This window comes from Agelaius phoeniceus, chromosome 2, assembly GCF_051311805.1.
Source record: "Agelaius phoeniceus isolate bAgePho1 chromosome 2, bAgePho1.hap1, whole genome shotgun sequence".
NCBI lineage: Eukaryota > Metazoa > Chordata > Aves > Passeriformes > Icteridae > Agelaius > Agelaius phoeniceus.
In genome coordinates this window covers 45,199,448-45,220,271 of record NC_135266.1, presented here as the reverse complement: position 1 = coordinate 45,220,271, position 20,824 = coordinate 45,199,448, and the positions used below count along the sequence as shown (strand labels likewise).

The 20,824-nt window shown below is 36.7% G+C and overlaps 1 long non-coding RNA gene across 2 annotated transcripts in view; it reads right to left on the bottom strand.

The window, feature by feature from the left end:
• Positions 1 to 3,397: 3,397 nt before the first annotated feature.
• The window catches only part of LOC129117458 (uncharacterized), a 45,142-nt gene continuing 27,715 nt past the window's right edge, over positions 3,398 to 20,824 (bottom strand). For both annotated transcript variants that reach the window (XR_013180893.1, XR_013180892.1), the window contains exons 3-5: positions 18,496 to 18,602; positions 16,268 to 16,312; positions 3,398 to 4,528 (exon numbers count right to left, since the gene is read on the bottom strand). This is a non-coding gene — a long non-coding RNA (uncharacterized LOC129117458). The remainder of the gene's footprint in view (positions 4,529 to 16,267; positions 16,313 to 18,495; positions 18,603 to 20,824) is intronic.

The following is a 20,824-nucleotide window of genomic DNA, read 5'->3' as shown; positions in this document are numbered from 1 at the left end:
AAAAAGAGACAACAATGAGAGTGCTGCCACATGAAAGTTTAAGAACCCATTGCTTTTCTTCTTGTCTACGAGGCAGTCTGCCTGCTGTCCAGATACAATAGAATTCCTAATCAAACTTTTAAGTAGATTATATAGCTCGCTAAACCTGACTGCACATCCTTCTCTTCTTCCCCTGGATCTCTAAATCCCCACTGCATTCTTAGCAGCCACATAGCATAAACTAGTTATCTCTGAAACTTACCCATTTTATTTCAAAGACCTGCTTTCTCTCTCTCTCGTGTGCTCTCCTATTTTTCTTCCACTCTTCTTTTTTTTGTTAACAGTCAAATTTCCCTAAATGTAGAAATTTCCTAAATTAATTAGGAAAATGCAAGTTTCATATTAATTTGATCCTTTAGATCTAAGAGAGGAGAAAAAACTACATGAAAAAGGTTAATTTTCATCTAGAAAAAGAAAGATTGACTAGGAAGAAATTTTTATTTCAACATATAAAGTTAGAGGATATGCTTATGTTTGCGGTGATCTTTCCTTCATATAATGTCAATTTCTTCATAAATTCTAGAATTTCTGTAGAATTCTACAATTTCTTCAGAGATTCTAGCAGTTATACAAAAAAGTTGTGATAAATAGCTGTGAAAAATATATATTCATTTGACATAATACTACAGCATTCTTACCTGGATTATTCCTCTCACTTATTTGTATCTGTAATATATTTTTATGTATTTAGACATCTTAATTTTATTTATATCATCATAGATTCCTATAGAGAAACACTTACAGATTAGATGTGGAACTATGTCACAGAAATCACAAATGTATTCCACCTCTGACTTATGATATACTTAAAACCTTCAGACCTGAGGCTTAATTCAGTGTCTGTTGATGTAATTGGAAAGACATTCATTTTAATAGAAACTGTACTTTGCTTATGAAACCAAACATTTGCAAAACCTGATGCAAAGCCATGGTTTCTGTTTCTGGTTTATCAATTGACATTTTTTTCTGGCCTTTTTGTGCATCATAACATAGTGTTATTGCTTTGATGTTTCATACCAGCTTCATACTTACATATGAACTTTACCATTCATAATATAATTTTATGGTTTCAAAATTTTAGAAAAAATGCGTGTAGCGTCAAAAACATATACTTTTTTCAGGAATCCATCTTCTTATTACTTTAATTAAAAAAAATTGATAATGTCTTGGTACTTTCCAGGAGACTTTCAGTTAATGGTCTAGTTACGGACCAGTAAGGGTTTGGGGTTTTTTTTCCTTCTTTTGATAGAGTTTCTCTTTGCTGAAATTCTCTCATAGAATTTCTCTCTTCTTTTGGCAGGGGGAGCTGTGGCAAGCATCAAAGATTTGCATGATTTTGCTGCTTTCTTTGAAATAGATTTCATGGCACATTCTGATCCTGGAAAATATAACTCTGCTAGGAACCTGGGTCCAGTTGGGGCTAGTAGCAAAACCAACTGAGCAATAAATAACAAAATGCAGGAAAAAATAAAATGTTTCATAACAATCTATCTGTGAATCACTGTGAAAAATCACAGTACAAAATCACACATCACTGTGAAAAATCACACATCAGGCTATTAACTTAATTTCCATAGGTCTACAGGCCTAATTTATGCTATTTCTTATATTTGATCTTTCGAGTGGGACTATGCCAAGCTCTTAACATTAAATGGAAAGAAATAAAGAAATAATTCTGGGGGGTGGAGGGCGGAGGGAAAGGGTGTGGGTTTTTTTGGGTTTTGGATTTTATTTTTTTTTAAGCTAATGTATCTTTTGTGTGATCAGTGGGAGAGCAGCAGCAGAACTTGCAAAACTCTGGAGCATTTTTTAATTTTTCAAATTCTTCTGACACCACTCAGTGATAGATGTTTAATTTAATGGTATAGGAAATAGGTCATATACTATATAAATCTTCCATGGGTTATCATTCCAAAGCCAGCTTATGACTAAATATTGCCAAGCTAAATGTGTACCCAAGACATATTTCTATTATAAATTATCATAGCTAATTATACACAAAAGTGCTTTTATGCTTGTGCTTAAAAGAGTTTATCAGGTACTGGATAATTTCATTAGGTATTAGTTATTTTTTGGATAATGAGAAATAATCATTATCCACTTGCTCCATTAATTCATGATTTTAACTCTCTCTACTAAAGTGTCCCGGACGTAGCTCATTTTCATAAGTTGAAATGCTAACCTCCCCATGCCCCAAAGTAGGAAATAATTTTGATAGAAAATCTCTTCTTTCTTTTAAAGCCCTTTTAACTGATGAAAATAAAGTTCATAAGAATTGTACACAGCACTGAAACTGCTTACAAACCATATGTTAATATATAATAATATTTATAATATAATTATCATTCTTAATTATTTATAATATATATAGTTATTTAATATGTTGTTCATCTCTCTGATGCTGAACACTGAGTTGAAATTTTCAGAGAACTGTCAACAGTAGCTTCAGGATCACTTACACGAGAAGCAGCAGCTAACTTTCTGTCATATTTTCCCTCAGGCATATTACCTTGCACTTATCAACACTGAATTCCATCAGCAGATACTACTCAGATAACATTTTCAAATCCTTCTGCAAGTCTGTACCATCACCTTCAGATTTGTCCAACTGGAAAAATTACAATTTTCTCCCTTCTCCAAGTCATGTCAGTAAAAAAGAAAAAGAACAACTAACAGTTTCTTGGGCGAAGTCTGTCCTTTTGCCCTTTTTGTTCTTGGATCTCAGTTTCTGTGCTGTTGCTTGCATCCAACTAGATTTTGGCAAATGCCTTGTCAGGGTAAATCCTTCCTACAGCAGCCAAGTCTATGTTCCTGATGAAGCAGGGAGTAAGGAAGATGGGAATGAAAAACAAGTTTCAATGATCAGTGACAAAGCAACAGCAGAAGTTGTGGGACCATGACACATTTTTGAATTATGTAGAAAGTGAGGAAGTAGACTATGCAATATACAGGATTTGGAGGACAAAGAAAGATGAGTTTCACGAGCACAGAAACTTCAGGCAGGGCATAAAAATGGGGGGCACAGTGGTACTGTGTAGTTGAGGATGGCATCCAGAAGGCTGGGGAGTTGAAAGGGAGCTTAGTGTGGTAGCAAAACTAAGACACCACTTGGAACAGGAAAGAGTGGACATGCTTGAAAGGTTATGAATCAAGTACTTGGGAAATTAAGAGATTTTGATGACTAGGGGGAAGATTGGCCATTCAGAGTCTGAGCGTATTAGGAAGAAAAAAATAGAGCTATGAGATTAGTCAGAGCAGCTTTAGAATGAATACCTTGTTGTATATCCCCTCATGCTCTGAGGGGATATTTCAATTTTTTTTATTGAAATAGCATACATAACATTGCTGGAAATCACCCTGAATTACTAAACATAACTTTTATTTATTTTTTACTTTTCAACTGGTGTTTAATTTATAAAAGGACTTGTGTCTTATTTATGCATCATTCATCATCCTACTGTTGAATGACTTCACAAACCCTTATACAGATAATTTATGAAACTGTCTGTGGTAGGTTGACCCTGGCTGGATGCCAGGTATGCACCCAAGGCTGTCTATCATTCCCTTCCCTAAATGGACAGGGAAGAAAAAATAGATGTAAAGGCTTATGAGTTGAGACAGGGAGAGATAACTCATCAATTACTATTACAGGCTAAACAGACTTCACTTGGAGATATCAATTGAATCTATTATCAGTCAAAAACAGAGTAGGATAATAAGAATTGAAACAAATATTTAAAAAACCTTCCCTGAACCTGTCCCTCCTTCCCAACATCTATCTCCCCCCCCCTAGTAGTATGGGGAGATGGGGAAATGGTGGTCGGTTCATCACATATTATTTTGACTACTGCTCAGGGAGAGGAGTTCTTGCCCTGCTCCAGCATGGGATCCTTCCCGCAGGCTACAGCTTTCACAAACTGCTCCTGTGTGGGTCCCTTTCCAAGGGGTAAAGTCCTTCAAAGAAAGCCTGCTCAAAAGGGTCCCCAAAAGGGTCACAAGTCTCACCAGGAAAACTTCTCTACCATGGGCTCCTCTCTCTACAGGTCTTCAGGTCCCTTCCAGGAGCCTGCTACAGCATGGGCTTCTCACAGGTTCACAGCCCTCTTTTGGGCAGCAACCTGCTCTGGCACAGGTGTCTTCAACAGGCTGAGGGTGGATCTCTGCATCTCTGTGAACTTCCATGGGCTACAGGAGCACAGCTGCTTCAGTATGGGCTGCACCACGGGCTGCAGGGAATCTTGGCTCTGGCACCTGGAGCACCTCCTGCCCCTCCTTCTGCACTGACCTTGGTGTCTGCAGAGTTGTCACTTCACATATTATCACTTCTCTCTTCCCTGGACACAATTACTTCAGGTATTATCTCTGATGGGCTTGGCCTTGGACAGCAGCAGCTCTGTCCTGGAGCTGGCGTTGGTTCCACCAGATGCGAAGGAAGCTTAGGGCATCTTCTCACAGGCACCACTGTAGTCCCACTGCTAGCAAAACCTGGCTGTGCAAACCCAATACAGTCCTTAATTAGGTAAACTTTGATTTTATCGCTCCATTTAACAAGAATTTTGATGACTTGCTTGGGATCACAAAGTTAAGTCTGCCAAATCTAAGACTTACCAAGACTTTTTATTTCTCAGCTTCACACAGCAAATAAAGTCATTAAAGCAAATGTATAGGTCAGCAAAATGAAATAAAATTAGACATACAAACAAACACAGGCAAGCTGTTAAACCAATCCAGAAATGCTAAGTCACCCTTTCTATCCAAAAACATACATGGAAATTAAAGGTAGGCTTATTTCAGAGAATTCAATGAAGTGTAAGATTGCTTACTGAACTAGAAATATTTACTATCCTGCATTTTTTTAGTAATGGAAAATGCAAATCAAAATTCATCATACCAAATGAGGGAAAAAATAAAGATGGGTTTTTTTATTTTATCAATTATTTTTAGTTTCAATATCTTTAGATTTTAATAAGCATTTTACAAAAACATTGTTAGGTTTCCTTAATTGTAACAATATTATCATTTAATTTACTCTTTCTGTGAATAGATGTGAATGGAGTTACATCCAGCTGGTGAATGGTCGTAAGTTGTGTTTCCCAGGACACAGTTTGTGGGCCAATTCTGTTTAATACCTTTATTGATCTGGATAAGGGGACTGAGTGCACCCTCAGAGAGTTTGAAGATTACATAAAGCTCAACAGGACCTTCTGGAGGGTGGGAAGGTTCTACAGAGGGATCTGGGCAGGCTGCATTAATGGCCAAGGCCCACTGTAGGTGGTTCAGCAATCATCATCCCTGGAAATGTTCAAAAGGCTTGGGGAAGCAGCACATGGATCCATGGGGAACATTGTTATGCTGAGTTAACAACTGAACTCAATTATCTTAGAGGCCTTTCCCAGCCCTAATGATTCTATGCTTTTATTTTTTGATATAGTACTGAACTCTTATTTACTGATTTGTTTTTTTGGCAACATTGTTTAGAAAAATAAATTAAAAACTACTTTTTGAACTGAAGAATTATCTGTTTTTTTTCTTTTCTTTCTTAATGAGGGTATAATTAAATAAATTTAATTTTTTTCTTAAATTTAAGAAAATTACAAGGAGCTTGGGGGTTTGGGATCTACATTATAAAATACAGCACCAAGCCACCAATAGCTGAAGCATAAGAAAATGCCCACGGAAGCTAAACTCTGAAAATTTTAGAAGTTTCAGAAGACTGTTTTGTCAAAAAGGCAGAGAGATCTGCAGCACTTGAGGATGAGGATGAAGAGTTGTATTTAATAAAAGAGAGAGACAGAGACCCTGAGCAAAAAAGATCACTTTTTGACAAATGATAAGCTTCTGAGTTTTCATGAACCAGCAAGATAGGGTTTTCATATATTTTTACAGCAGTTTTGTCTTGAAGATTAGAAAACTGAAACATGACTTGACCCTGAAAACAATGTTGGCTGGCATTATTAATGAAGTTCCACAATCCTTAGGGAGAATAATATGCACTCTTATCGATGTGTTTGCTTCTATGCCACTGTGGTTAAGTGTCTCAGACCCTGAACCAAAGGACAAAAGATAAGTCAAGTCTCCCTGAACAATTTCTCTCATGCTTTTAACTGCCATAATCCCATAGACCGGGTTTACGTAAGCCAAAAAATCTGAGCGTTCAAAATATAATATTTTTATTTACAATACTTTCATATCTAATTTATATATTCAAAATATTCTATTTAAGTATACATATTTGAAAAAGCAGTGTCAAAGGCACCCATTTTAAACCATAAATATGAAAATTTTGCAAATAATGTTTAAAGCAGTGACAACCCTTAGTTCCACAAGCAAATCATCTGAGCTATATTTTCCCAATTTAAAAAAAAAAGTGGTTTGGATTTAGCTTCAGATCTTCTAATGGTCTTTTGTGGGGAAAAAGAAGGAAACTTGGGGTGTATTTAATTTGTTTTCACCAGCACTACTCACAATACTGTGAAATATAGAGCACTGGCTGAGTGGAAAATTTTGCCAGAAAGTATCTGAGATGGTACAGCCAGAGTAATTTGACATTTGTGGTTTAGCATTTTTATGAGTCATTTATTAAGTGCATTAAAAATATGCCTTCCCTCTAATCTACCTTATTTGTGTCATTATCTGTTCTCTGTAATTCACTCACTAGAAAGGGATCTAAATAAAACCAAAGCAAAACACCAGAGTTCAGCACCCCTGTGTTGATCAAGAAGCATGAGCAATGCACTTTCTGGAAGAGTGCTGTCTGATTAGGATTATTGCCTTTGTGATTTACTTCCAAATTTATTTGTGCAAGACACCACAATAAAAATCTCTGAAATCCAGGAGAAGTGAGATCCCAGTGTGCTCTGACCTCTTTATCATACCCAGAAATGACAACATGATTTTCTTAGAAATTAATTAGGATGAAAGGCAGAATGATCCCACAATCAAACAGGGAGCTAAACCAAAGACTTTGCAGCATATGAATGATGTAAACACCATTCAATCATGAAAAAATAATATCAGGAAAAAATATTAAATACTTCCTTTAGTTTCTATAGTAAGGCCATCTATAGTTTTATACATAGCATATCAATTGTAAGTGGGGGAATTTAGCTTCTAGATATAAAATATATCTGAACCAAACATTTAGTTTGAGGACTTTTAAACTTTTTTTCAGTTCTTTCTTTTTAATTGCAGGTAGACAATATGAACATAATCTAAAAGGTTTTGGTCTACCAAAATAGACAAATTTGTCTTTTTTTTTTTACTAGAGAAAGGGGTCAATTACTGGGAAGGTATTTACTGTTTACAGGCTTGAAATGCATTAAGACTTTTCTGTTTTAACTAGGTGATTGGGACCATAAGACTGAAAACTATTCATTCCACTAACAGTGAATTATTTGCTTTTTATATCTAGTTTGTTTCTTTTTGTTTATAGGAAGATTTTGATGCAAGAATGGCAACATAAAAAGTGTATGTGCAAAGTCTTTGTAAAGTTTGTAAGAATTGTTTTGGCCAAAATTGCTTACAAAAATTAGACTCTTTCACTATCCTTCCTATGAACTAAGCCTTCTTCCCAGTGTTTCCTTCAGATTAGTTGTGGAAATAGAGAATTCTATTCATTTTCTTGGACAACTAAGTAAGATGAGAAAACTCTTCAAAGAAGAAACTTTTCCAGAAGATCATTTTCGCTGGACATTGAGAGACAGACCTATACTTTGTTACTGAAGAGAAGCATGATTCTGCAGATGCATGGGCAGTTACACTGAAATCACTCCTAGAAGAGCTGAAGTGAAGGGAGGAAATTAGAGAACCTTTTGTACACAGGGTAGAGTTACCAAGTTTGAAAGAGTGGGCAGAAATAGCAGTTTAGGAGAAAGGATAAGACTGGCCTGTGCTTTTTCAGGAATTCTGTCTTAAAAGAGAAGTTGTCTGTAGCAAAGTTTGGTAAACTAAAAAGCTATTCTAAAATGTTAACAATTCTTAGGCTAGGTGTGTGGTGATAATAAATTTGTGTGTCTTGCGGTAGTGGCTTCCTTAGTGTAGCAGAATTTTATCCTGAAGTTACCAAGAAATCAAAAGAGACATTTTTCCAAAACTGTTCTGTTTACTGATGCAAATTGTCTACTGTACTTCTTCTGTAGTAAGATACACAGGAGAATCACATATATAACAGTAATTTATTTTCTTCAAAAGCTTGCTTACCTGTTTTCTTCCCTATGTCACAAGGCTCTTTCTTACTGAACAGAACATTAACAGTTCCATTTATTCAAAGGATGGGACACTATGTGCACTGATAACGATTTTAAAAATGGGTCCAGATTCATATGTAATGATTCTCTTTTCATTACCACATATGATTCAGAGTGCGTGATGCACTGGAGTAGGAAGCACAAAATCTATAAGCTAAAGTTGTTTTATTTTATCTTCTCAAGCCTTGCTGCTCATGGGAATAGACAGGGGCATGAATATTTTTATTCAGTGCTGCCATGGCATCAAAATATGTTCAGAAAGATACTGAGGCTGCCTGCACCTTTTCTTTAGCACCCTCTGAAGTTTTAGATGTCACAGAAAAGTTATGGATTCTGCCTATACTGCCAAGTATAGGCTTTAAAATATTGCCCTGACATATCATGGTATAAATTGATAAAGATACATTATTGCTCATAAGTAGCAATTATGTTTTATATGTTTTCTGCTAAAAAAGAAAACAGTATTCAGCTTGCCAAGATTTCTCATTAAAAGTTTAAAAAATTAGAAATACTTGTTACTAATTAGATAATTAGGCAGTAGATTAGAAACCTCTAAAGAGAAATGCACTTAAGCCTAGTAGTATGTTACAATATATCTGTTTGAATTAATTTCTGTGGTATCATTAGCATTATGTATTAACTTCACAGTTTTGATTAAAATGTGTAATCTGAGGTACCATTAAGTCTAACACTTAGCATCTCACTGGATTTTTCATGTGTCTAATTAGCACAAGGTTCATGTTCGTGTTTTTTTCAATATGAACACAGCATTAAAGAAGCATACCACTGATTATGCTAATATATCTGGTGGAGCACCACAGAGATGAATTTTTTTCAATTTTCTAAAAGGTGAATACAATTACAAATCTAGCAAAGAAAAAATCTATGATTTAGTACATTACCTTTGGACACTTGTTTCAATAAGAAAGAATTTTGATAGTTACACAAAGAAGAAAACCTGGTATGATCCAAGAATTAAAATAAAAGTCTCTTTACATGTCATTTATGAATAAATTAAGTTCGGTAATCCGATATTACTGAATATTATTTATTAATATTTTTAGTAAGCAAGAATAAAGTATGCAGATACTTAGAAGGACAACGTCAAATGAGAGGATACTTTTGTGGGTTTTAACAGATGAAAACCTCCAAATTTGCTAACACAAATTAACTAACCTGAAAATTAGTATGAATAAAAACTTTGAACCCAGTCTTTTATATTTTCCTCTTCCCTATCTTCTTATGTATGTCACATTTCTTTTAATCCCAGCTTTTCCTGATTCCTAGCTTTCAGAACCTTGTAATATCTTACAATTTATCCCCATCATTTTGCTTTCTCCTATCTTTTATTGCATCCAATTTTCTGTCTATCCACTTAAATGTATATCTGAATATGACTTATTCTACTGATTCCATCTGTCATCTCTTCAAAAGTAGCAAATGAAGGTCATTCTTAACTGAAGAGATTCATGACCATAAGGAAATAATAAAAAGAATTTACCTCCATTATTCATCTGTTATAGGCACATGATGGTTAGTTAAAAAAATCACAATTTCCTCTCTAAACCCTATGAAATTCAACTTATATAGTGAAATTGGTTTCCCCAGTAGTTGATCACACAGCAACCATGTCCTTTTTTGGAGAAAATAAACTGTTTCCTGAGAGCAAACCTGAAAAGTCAATTACAGTTTATGAGTTAAGCAGTTAAATGCTTTCTTGACTCTATTAGTTTGAAATGTGGAAGACAGTTTTTCTTAAACAGCTACTGATTTCAGAAGGAGCTAAGTCTCCTAAATACAAATTAGACACCCAACAATCATTGTAGAAATGACCACAAGGGCCATTTTCTAAGACAATAATATTTCATATTTTATGTTCTTAATTAGGGAAGCTTGAAAAATTAACTAATTCCCTTTTCCAAACAAAAGGAGACATAATAAAATTATAAAAACCTGGAAGCTAGAAACATCTTGGGAAGGGATTAATTTATCTGGAAGGGACAGTTTGAAAGCAGCATTTGGAACCGATCTCCAGAGGGATGGAGAATTTACTAATGAGTACTAAATATTCATAAATTTGTGATCATGGACATTGTAGTCAATGAGTGTCAATGTATTTTACATATAGCTAAGTTCTCATGTAAACAGATAATAGGAAAGTATCCCAGATTTAGTGTTTCTCTGCTATCTAGGATGTAAAGAAAACAAGCTGAGCCTTATGAAAGAAAACAAGCTGTTAGAGCTTGTGTAGTTAGAAATTCCCATTGTTTAACAGCAGGTTCTATTTCTGGGGCAGGAACTTCAAACCGTGGAGAGACAGGATAATTATTTTCTTTATGTTTTACATATGCATTGTTTGCTTCCCTGCCTGTAGGGAAGGGAATCTTCCATCTATCTCAACGGCTATTGTTTGTCAAGATTTAGGATTCCCTCCCTAGCCTGCAAATATGATATGAGAAAATAACACTCTGAAGGGAATGTCAGTTGGGTTGTTTCCATTCTTTTTATTTATATTGTATTAGGGCAGTTTGCTGTCCTCAAATACTCATATATTTGGGACACTTCTGTTTATTCTTAAAGGGACACTGAAGATGCTCAGTGCTCTTTAGGACACACTAGTGGTCTAAATTGCATACTAAATGGAATTAGTATATAAATTTAAATTATAAATGCATTCCGAATTCTGGTTTTTATGACATTGACTGAATCTGTTCCAGTTCTTCTTGGCAACTGCCTGGATTATGTTGTTTAAATGTGGTTTTCTTCCTATCCCTGTATCAAAACCTTGTTCATCCTGGCCCTCATTTGTGCTTCTTTTTGCCACAGCACCTCTTTCATCATTGCACTTACAAAAAAAGATTAAACTATTCCAGGAAGTGGGAGAGTAATGCAATTGAATGGATATTTAGGAGCCCTGGATGTGCATGAATTGGCCCTCAGTAAATAGTTTGGCCCTATGCCTTTAGTCTTTAAAGCAAATTAAATCCTGAATGGCATTTCTCCAGGAAACATGCTTGATGGATTCCAAATCCCAAATATTAAACATAGGCTGAATCTCTGAAGTAATTTTTTCCTTCATAAATAATTTTAGGAGGTAAAACCATTCTTTTCAATAGACAACTAAGGTTGCAGTGCTCTCCTAGCCCAGAAATCTAAAATTCTGGACTGAAGCTAAGCTAAAAATTGATGATACAGAACTGTAAGGAATTATTTACTGTGTTCACCTCTGGATGGTGACACTATTAGGCTTCTGTAGTTGAAACACAAACAAACAGAATAGACAGAATATATTTTTGTAATTGAATTCATACCTTAAAGTCACCTTAAAACTTGCCACAGGATTTCTCAACATATATGGGTTTAAGTATTCTAAATAATTTTTTAGAGAAGCAAGAATCAAGAGCTTTTATGCAAGAGACCTACAGTAAGAGACCTGCCCTAAGAACATTTTGTCTTAGCATTGAAATTACTTGCTAAAGGGCTATGTCTTTTATGGACTTGAGTGGTGAACAAACCCTGTTATTATTTGAGTTTTCTCTATTGAATGTGTGACCTTTTAAATATGACAGAGTTGGTTGGCCCACACCTTAGCTGGAGCCATTTTCAGGAAATTTGTGTAATATTTTTACTCTATAATAATTCTGTGTTTATATAGGTATAACTCATAGGCAGGAGCTCTGGACCAGAAAAAAATCATAAGTAACAGAGGACATATTAAATATCAGAAAATAATTTGACAGCTAATTTCATTTAGTCAGTACATCTGAAAACCATTGAATAAAGGTTAAATTAACATATAATTTCTTAGACAAGCAAAGTTGTACTTCCTAGTATCACTGACTAGTTTGTAAGTGTAGCTTATTTTTTTTTCTGAAACCAAAATACTAGGATTCAAAGACAGAAATGGAATAACAAATATATTTTAAAGTTTATAAGTCCAGCACCTCAAAAGAAGTAATGGAATTTATTTTGCTTTCTTTTTTTTCTCTAAAACATTTTTCCTATAAATGTAATTCAGAAGAGCAAGCAAAGACTTCTCTTAGTGTTAAAACACTATAGTCTTACACACAATGTACAAGCAAAATGATGATTTATTTTTTCTGTCATGTAAAACTCAGATGACAGCTTTGGTTAGGTTTGGGATAGAAATCTCACTAGAAATCTCTTCCTTATCCCACTGCTGTAGTGGAATAGAAGTGTACCTGAACAACGAAATAGTTCTTCACCCCTGAACTAAGAGTATACTGTTGCCAAAAGATGACAGAATCAAAAACTTGGTGATGGGGGAAATGGAGAATGTGAAACACTCTTTTAGTGGGCACTCACCAATTATACCAGGTCAATATGAAGGTATCTGCAACCTGCATGAAAGTGCTTATTAAAGGAGTAAGTGTAAGGAGAGGGCCTGCTTCTCTAATAGTACCTAGTCAAAGGAGCCACAAAACAAGAACATACAGAGAGAAACCTGAACCAATATGCAGTAATGTAGATGGTGAAGACAGCAAACCTGATCAATCACACAAACTGAGAAGGTTATGTAGGTTGTGAAGGTGTTTATTTTTTTCAGTTGGAAGGATAAGGAAAGGGAGGGAGACAAAACATGGAGAGACATAAACCCTGGCAAATTAGCATTAACAAACAATAATCAAGGACTAACCTGGTCAGTCATTCTAACTGATGGACTACCGAGAAACAGCAGACAAACCAGGAACCTGCAAAGAGGCTAATACTAGCCACCATGTGTGAGAAGTTGTGGCAGAAAAGAGGAAACATAACCTGTCTCGGTCCCTCTGGGAGCCTCTCAGGAACCCTGGGCCAGTCCCAAGTTGGCAGACACCGGGGGGGGGGGCAGCCCCGACACGGCCGACAACGGGGAGACACTGTCTGTGTGTGCCCCGAGGGTGCTGAGGGCACCTGGGCTGGCAGGGAGACACTGTCTGTGTGTGCCCCGAGGGTACTGAGGGCACCTGGGCTGGCAGGGAGACACTGTCTGTGTGTGCCCCGAGGGTGCTGAGGGCACCTGGGCTGACAGCAGGGAGACACTCTCTGTGTGTGCCCCGAGGGTGCTGAGGGCACCTGGGCTGACAGGGAGACACTCTCTGTGTGTGCCCCGAGGGTGCTGAGGGCACCTGGGCTGACAGCAGGGAGACACTGTCTGTGTGTGCCCCGAGGGTACTGAGGGCACCTGGGCTGGGGGGAGACACTCTCTGTGTGTGCCCCGAGGGTGCTGAGGGCACCTGGGCTGGCAGGGAGACACTGTCTGTGTGTGCCCCGAGGGTACTGAGGGCACCTGGGCTGACAGCAGGGAGACACTCTCTGTGTGTGCCCCGAGGGTGCTGAGGGCACCTGGGCTGGGCGCCTGTGCAGCACAAGAGACACCAGAGACATCGGTAGAAGAGAAAGGGCCGACTCTTAGCAGGGGTTAATCCAAGGTTTTATTAGGATCCCAAGGGAGCTCCTGCACCTCAGGGGGCCTCCTGCCAAGAGCCCCGGGAGATGGGCCAAGGTCACATTTAAAGGGAGGTGGAAACCAAAAGTAGATAACATTTTACCAACCAATGAGTGACTCTAAGGGATGGGTACTGGGGGATAGACATATAGGACAGCGTATGGGGCAAGGCTTGGGGGGCTGACCCCTGGCCTCTGGACAATCACTCGACGACCTGGACCGAAACTTCTGGATGGAGGGATGGGATGCTGAGTGATTGACAGAGAGCCAGGGTGGGGGTTTGGGAGGGGGGGGATATCACAGGGAGAGGGATAACAGGTAAAGGGAGGGGGGTACAGTCTGGGATAAACCATTTGGGAAAAATATGGGAATACAAAACAAAACTACTTCAAAGTATTACAAAGTATAAAAACGCACTACAACAATAACCCTTGCTCTTAGAAGAGGAAAAAGGAAGGCCTGAGGAACACTCCAGTCAGTCTCAACTCTGTGACCAGCAAGATCATGGAGCAGATTCTCCAGGAAACTCTGCTAAAACACATGGAAAATGAGGAGATGATTTGCAACAGCTAACATGGCTTCACTAAATACAAATCAGTACTTAAAAGTGGCCTATGAGAAAGCTGGGGAGGGACTTTTTACAAGGACATCTAGCAACAGGACAAGATGTAATGGCTTTAGGCTGAAAGAGGGTAGATTTAGATTAGATGTTAGGAGAAAATTCTTTGCTGTGAGGGTAATTGGATACTGGAATGAGTTGCCCAGAGAGGAAGTGGGTGCCCTGTCCCTGGAAGTATTTAAGGCCAGTTTGAAGGGGACTTGGAGCAACCTGGTCTCATGGTAAGAACTCTTGCCCATGGCAGTGGAGGTTGGAGCTAGATTATCTTTAAAGGTCCCTTCCAGTGTAGAACATGCTATGACTCTATGCATCGTATGATTTTATGACTGAAACAAACAACATATCTGGGGCTGTTTTTTTCCTATGTTTGTTCATGTTGTTACCATTGTTACAGAAAAACAGTGTGAATTTACCCATTGTGCAGGTTCTTGGGTTGGTATTCTGCTTTTTACTTTAATTCCTGAAAAAAAGAACATCTGGAAAGTTACAGATTCAGATGTCTCATCTCGATGCTAGAACCAAATTCATGTAGAGGGTAATTAAAGTGAGGTGGAATACAATCTGACTCAGTGCATAGGTACAAATTCATATATGTGAAATTGATGCCTTTTTAACCCATACAAGATTACTAAAAAATTAATGAACAATAGATTTATATCACACTAATTGATGTAATTTATGTCTCTTTTTCTGGCAATGGGATACATAAAAGTTCATTACAATCAAGGAATAGCTATAAGATAAAAGGCTAAGTCTTGTCATAGATTTTTAAACTGGTTAATCAGTAAGAAAGGAATCACAAGGACTATTCCCAGGGCTATCAGGTACAATATCTGATCAAGCAATAAACCACTGATTTATATTTAACACATTCTTTAAAGTTAGTAAGTGTTCTTATTTACATTTCACAATCAGGAAACTGAAATAGAGAGCTATGTCAAATTCAGCTCTTGATAGCTATGAAAAGTGGGACAAGTCACACTTTTACAGAGTTTTCTCTCTCTGACAACAGAGGTCAAACTGAGACAGCAAAAATTTGCAGAAATTATCCCACCTTAAGACTAGTTTGATAATGAAAAGGGAAATATGCATATTTTCTCTCATTGTAATATGAAACTAAGTAAATCAAATAAAGATTTTTTTTTTAGGCAAGACTAGGAAAAAAGCTGAAATATTTCAGAAACAATCTGAAAATTTCAGCACATTTGAACAAGGTGTGATGTTAATATCTGTTTTATTTTATTTGAAAGTATGGTCTGCCCTAAAAAAAAAAAGCCATAAATATTTTTAGCAATTAGAAGTCAGTAACAAAATGTCTGATTTAGATTCAAACCTCAGCACTTCTCGTCAGAGTTAGAATATTACACAACATGAGCCATATAATCTAAGCCACACCTGCCCACCTGCCAGCTTAGAAATTTGCTGTGTCCAATATGCCTGTGGAGTAAAACCTATGGGATTCATTTTGTGTGTATTTTAATTTCTCTGTTTCTTGGTAATTTCCAATAATGTTTCTGCCACCTAATCTTTATTTGGCAAATAATTATAATTTTTATTAGTGTGAAGCACTAGACTTCAAGCTTACATCTGGCCATATCAGGTCATGCTGGAGCCTTTGCTGATTTGAAATGGTCCTGGAAAGCACTTAGCAGATGAAAAGGAAAGGCTCAGCTGCTAGCACTTTAGTTACACAACCTTCATCAGATCTGGTATTTGAAAAATAGACAGTTATTATTTTCTTCTTTTTTAATTTTTTTTCTGATGGACTCTGCTATTATCCAGAAATGATACTAAGATTTTCTGTAGGAGTACATCTACTGGCAGCTCATGATCTGCTCATGATCTGTTTACAGATTTTATAGGGGATAATAAATTGGCTTCCAAAAGGTTTCTCACTCTACAATAGTTACCCACCTGTTGATCCCAGGTTTCTTTAATAGTTTATTGCCAAACATTCATCTGTAAATAAAAAATTCTTTGGTTAGTTCTCTCAAACATAAATCCATCCATTCTTCATGATACCATTATAGAAAGATGCCATAATGAGTTTCTGAAACCAGTGTTCTTCTGTGCTGTGATTTTTCTGATTGTGATTTTATTTCAGCAGGCTGTATCCTAAAAAAGGGATAGCATAGATAACAAATGCCTCCTTCATCCCTTGTGCTGAGTTATTTGAATTGCATGGACCGAATAGGTCTGAATACTTTAGTATTTGAAAACAGTTCACACAAATGTATTTTGTCTGCTACAAAAAAGGGCTATAGTTATCTTTGACATTTACTGCTTGATTTTACAGGCAGGGAAGTTGTGGAGGGTGTGACAGTGTTCACAGGGGTTTTCAGGTGAGGGAAGAGACGAGAATGTTGACTCCATGTTCAGAAGGCTTGATTTATTATTTTATGATATACATTACATTAAAACTATACTAAAAAGAATAGAAGGAAAAGTTTCATCTCAGAAGGCTAGCTAAGCTAAGAATGGAATAGAAAAGAATGATAACAAATGCAGCTGCCTCAGACTCTCTGAGTCAGCTCTGCTGTGATTGGCCATTAATTACAAACCAGCAGATGAGACCAATCACAGATGGACCTGTTGCATTCCACAGCAGCAGATAACCATTGTTTACATTTTGTTCCTGAGGCCTCTCAGCTTCTCAGGAAGAAAAAATCCCAAGAAAAGGATTTTCACAAAAGGATGTCTGCAACAGGAGGGTACTACTCATTACGACACCTGTTACAGAGCATAAAGCAAATAAAATTATTCACAGTAAATGAAAAAGGTTATGCTGGAAAATTCCCACTGTATAAGAATATTATATATCTATCTCTATAGTCAGGATATTTGAGGCAAGTTGGGAAGGTCAGCTATTCTGTTGTTACTGGTCCTGAATTTGCTATGTAGTTCTTCATATAGTGCATGTTTGTTTGGTTCATATATGGTTTATAGTCTTTGGGTCTCCAGTATAACCCTGTGCCCTTTTTGTCATTGTCCCATAACATTACTTACCCTGCATCCCAGGGCTCCATTCTCAAAGCCCTTTCTGTCACACCAGACCTTTATGCATCCAAACTACATTTTTAAGTCAACAGTGAATATTTCCATCCACATAAATCATCAGTACATTACTATTACTAAAACATTGGGGTTATGCCACAAAATTTTACAAAGTTGAGCAAAGTGACATTAATGAGTTAATAAGTACTTGGTCATCAGAAAATTGTCATTACACTTAAACAAGCTAAAAACAATGCTCCAGGCAGGCCAAGGGGAGCTCCGATGCAGCCTGATGAGCCTTGGCCCATTTGGTGCAAAGACTTTGGCTTGTAATTAGCAATAGCAGTGCTGTATCTATGGAGCTAAATGGCTCCAGGGCAAGGTGACACCATCTGGCATGGGGAGATCTCCCTCTCTACTCTAGGACCAGCTTGTTGGCTTTTTCCCAAACCCTTAATGCTTGATTCTGAGCCTAATCCTGGTGCTCAGTGGTAACATACTCAAAGAACACATTGCCATTGTGTTTGAGTGTGACTTTCAGCTCAAAGTATTCAAAAGAATTTGAGACCTTTGTGTGGAGGTCCAACAGAGACATCACTTCTTTAGTTCAAAATTCAGCATGAATACTGCTCTGTGCCATGGGGTGTGGCCTTACCTTGAGGAAGAACACTTTGAAGACCTACTGGAGCAAAGCCTAGGTATTGGAGGACAGAAAAGAATGAAGGGGGGGTCAATTTTCCTCCCCTTTCAAGGGCAACCATGGACTCCCCATTAATGTATTATGCTTTATTCTTAAAAGAGTTATTTTGGGAAGGGGTGGTTAGTAAAGAAATCAGGAAGAAAATTAATGTTCAATCAGTGCCAATGATAAGGGAATGAATGCTCAAGCTTGTTTGACTGTGTAGATGTATCCATAAGTCTCAATGTAAGTTCATGTGTTCTGATTAGAACTCTGAAGCTTTGAAAGTGTCTGAGACATATAGTCAACACTTTGTTGCTCTTTCCATAATTTAACACCTTTTTCAGACAAGCAGTGCCACATATTCTACATATTTAGCATATCAAATGGGACAGTGTTATTAAAATTACCCATACATTCCTATCTAGAGGTCTATAAATAATTTCAATTATTGATTTTAATGGTATACCTGTTCCAACTGCTTCATTTCCATTAATTATTCATTAATATGCTTGGATTTCCTGCTGATGCCAGCTGAATGAACGAAGAATATTTGCTGTAACATTGCAAAATAATCTGGAAGACAAAAAAAAGTGTGTATATATTTTTTTTCCATTTTAATAAATGCAGTCTTGTTAAATATATTATATTAGAGGAATTGATAGGACTCTATTAAATGTGTAACTGTAGATGCATGTCTTTTATTATTTTATTAATTTTAATAGCGATAAGACAATCTGCCTTAAAGGGATGACATTGGTTAGCACTCTGATAAAAAGGTAATTCGTTTAGAATTGCTTAAGAACATTTGGAAGGCCACAGAGGCTCAGAGATTAAAAAATAAAATTAGCTGCAGGAGTGTCCTGAGATGTATATCTTGAAGAATTTGAAAGACAAAAACTTAGCAGTTAAAGATAATTGGACTGCAGGAAATGCTAGGATAAAATCCCCCCAAAAAGTAATCTAAGGAAACACTAAGAACTGGGTTACCTTTTGCAGTATCCTAATTCTGCAATCACTCAGATTTAATAACTTTTGCCATCTCTCCCACATCTTTTGTAGATATGCAACTATGCATTTTCCACCAAGAGCAGGAAAGGATGTCCAGGTCTAGATGTGCAAGATAGCTCTCAGGTAGAGTGCAATAAGCACTATGAGACACTAGAAAAGAATACATCCCCTCACCTGCCCGTGCTTCTAACAAGGTAGGTGAGATAAAGGTACACTAGCATATGGGGGTAAAAACAAGATCATGAATCTGTCACCTGCTTGGAAGCCAGCAAAAATCTGAAGATTTTAAGCCAAGAAAGGGGGACTGAGGAGTTTGGGAATAGACTTGACAGAATCATTTTAATTGGTATGCCTTAAAACCAACATTTCTGAAGTACAGGCAGAATAGCTGTCTAACATCATAGTTCAGCATTAAATCAAACAACTCACAAATCCCTAATGACACTTGTCATTTTTGTAGTGTGGCCAGTTAGTTATTTTCACAAAGAATGTCAATCTACACAGGAAACCCAATTTCCTTATTGGAGGAATCAATGATCAAAACTTTTTGGCTTATCTTAAAAAGGAATTTTGATTATATTAAAGAAATGGTTTGACATATAAGGTTATCAAACCATCTTCCAGAAAATTATTTCGGGGGTTGGTTTTACTCTTTATTGAATCAAATAATATGTACAAACTGGCTGCTTTTCTCTACTCTACTACAAATATTGATGCCAAAATGATTTTTGCTGCATATATTTGTAGATCTGTAGACTATTGTTGTGCAATTATATAGTTCCTAGCTAACCCCAGGATTTTTCCTACCCTGATAGACAGAAAGACAAAACACATACCAAAAGGCTCCTATCCTATCTTGCTGCTTCTGGGAACTAAGGTTAAAACAGCTTCTCAAGACACTTTCTCATAAAGAAAGTACAGCCATTATAGCAAGTAGCAAGAAAGGGGAGTTCCAGAAGAGGATGAAGCAAGGGAGTAATAGCTTATTACTTCTGCTTCTAATTGGAAATTCTTGTAAATTATGCTAATTTGCTAAACTTATAAAACTGTATTTTCCCTATGTGGGGTGGGCATTTTTCCATATCTGCCTTTGGAGGCCTCCAATTGAAGACCAGCTTTTATATTGCTTTCTATACTAATATTGTCTTGAAAGTGTGTTGTTTTGTTTCTAGATCTTTTAGATATCAATATGGTTGTTCTTTTCATGAAGTCAAATTTAACCACAAATAATTTGTTAAATTTCTTTGTAAATTTCAAAAAACAAGGTTACCTTTTAAATCTGGAATGCATTCTTTTCAATAAATTTTGCAGTCTGCTTTTTGGTATAATTATTTATCATATACACCATATAGAACACGACAGCTATCAATCTTTCCCATAATACTTTAGCACATTTACCCAAAAGTCATGCCCAAAATAGTAAGGCTAATATTAGGATACAGGAAATTAATTTGCATAAAATCTAACAGTGCAAGAAGCACACTGTATTATCCTAACTAACAGAGATCTTATTGATTTACTCTTTTGGTAATATATTTTTAAGATTTAAATTTTGACAGTCCTTTTTCTCATATATTTCTTATGAAGTAGTGAGTTTGCCAGGTACATTGCAGTGATGAATGATCTTACAAATATACTTCTACACTGAGCTGGTGATTCATACAAGTGAAATATTTTTTTCAGTAATCTCCCAGAATTTCTTTTCCTGCTATAGGTTGTTATTTAAAACATTGTAGCTTCTAGTGATTTTTATTGCAATGCAGTACAGGCAGCTGTATGTGAGGACA